Consider the following 1,715-nt stretch of genomic DNA (forward strand, 5'->3'; position numbering starts at 1 on the left):
CGATAGAATCGTAATCTACACCACCTGAAAGGTATCCATTTTTCTGAAATTTATAAAGGAACAAAGTCGTGGGGGCTCTTGTGCAGGTAAGCCAAGAAACCCCCTTCTTGATTGTATTACCTTTTTATTTTTAACAAAACCACGCATGGCTAACATCAAACATCAACCAACAAGAGGTTTTCTACTTGGACATTCTTTATTAATGATTTTTGGTAAAAGTGTTAGTCGTCTATGTATGATATTGTACCTTAAATAGCTTTCATATGAACTAAAGAAAATCCTAGACTATGTTGGATTTTGTTGTTTCAACGCAAGTCAAGCCTGATTCAACACTCTATGCTAAAAGGCGTTCCAGCTATATCCATCATATTTAGGTTCGGGGTTTCTGTTTCGATTAGAAAAATTTTTTTTTATATATATAACGTATCGAGAACTACATTATAGTGTCTTCTTTTGTCTCTTGTTGAATTTCTTTCAACTATTTCAAGTATTTCAAATTCTTCCAAGATTTAAAAAAATTTTCTACTCTGTTGTAACTTCTTTCTAGAAAAAATGAATGCAATTTTCGTCATCAGCATGTAAAACCATTTTTTTTTAAAGTAATTATTCAGTGAAAATTTTAAATACTTCAAGTGGTTGGAAGAAATTTAACTAGATCCCTCCTATTTCTGTTTTTTTGTGTTTTTTTTTTAACATTAGAATGTAATTTGGGATGGAAGAGAATTGCCAGCTATTTCTTGTAGGCCTAGCAAGCACATAGGGGTTTAGATTGCTTTTGTTCTCGTAGTCACTATTCGCTTTGAGAACAAATCATTCGATAATGAAACAAAATCGATTAAGCCCAATTTTTGTTTCTTTACTTCGTTTATTTTAGTTTCCAGCGAAATAAATTGCCTCCGTCGCGATTAGTGTTCTTCTCACGTTATTGGGTAAATTTGACGTTTCATAAGAAGAATGGTTTCCTTAACATGGCTATGGCGTCTAAATTGTCAGCACCTTTCTAAATGTTAATATTTTTTTATCTGCTTTTAAGAAACCAAAGGTACTGTCATTATATAAAAAAAAACAAAAAACGAATTTTAATGTAACAATTTGATATTTATTTTGCAGCGTCGATTTCGAGTTGGCCGGTTAGCTCAGTTGGTTAGAGCGTCGTGCTAATAACGCGAATGTCGTGGGTTCGAGCCCCATACTGGCCAAGTTATCGTTTTTTTTTTTTGTCACGATTTGCGTAACCATTAGAGCTCCTACAGAATGTTACCAGTTTAACTTCTGTCGTTTATTTATAAACAAAAGAGAAAAACGTATTTGTGTCCTCATATTTTTGTTTATTTACTTATTTCGCATTCCCAAACATGTATATACAGATTTTGCTATATTTTACTTGTGTTTACTTTATGTAGAGAGGGAGACAGAGAGAAAAGGAGATTAGAGAGACGGGGAGGAAGATAGACGTATATTCTTTTATTCATTTTACTTCTTTCAGTCATTTGACTGCTGGAGCACCGCCATTAGTCGAACAAATCGACCCCAGGACTTATTTTTTTAAAAGCCTAGTGCTTATTCTATCGGTATCTATTGCCAAATTGCTAGGTTATGGGGACCTAAACACGCCAACGTCGGTTGTATATACAAATATACATACATCATATACACGTATATATATATATATATATATATATAAAGTATATGCTGTCAACTTAACGTGACAGTCC

At 33.2% G+C, this 1,715-nt stretch overlaps 1 non-coding gene across 1 annotated transcript; it reads left to right on the plus strand.

Moving 5' to 3' along the window:
* The first annotated feature begins 1,125 nt into the window (after positions 1–1,125).
* Positions 1,126–1,199, plus strand: Trnai-aau (transfer RNA isoleucine (anticodon AAU)). Its single transcript has one exon. It is a non-coding gene; the product is annotated as a tRNA-Ile (tRNA).
* Positions 1,200–1,715: the final 516 nt, after the last annotated feature.

Source organism: Octopus bimaculoides, chromosome 3, assembly GCF_001194135.2.
Source record: "Octopus bimaculoides isolate UCB-OBI-ISO-001 chromosome 3, ASM119413v2, whole genome shotgun sequence".
Classification (NCBI taxonomy): Eukaryota; Metazoa; Mollusca; class Cephalopoda; order Octopoda; family Octopodidae; genus Octopus; species Octopus bimaculoides.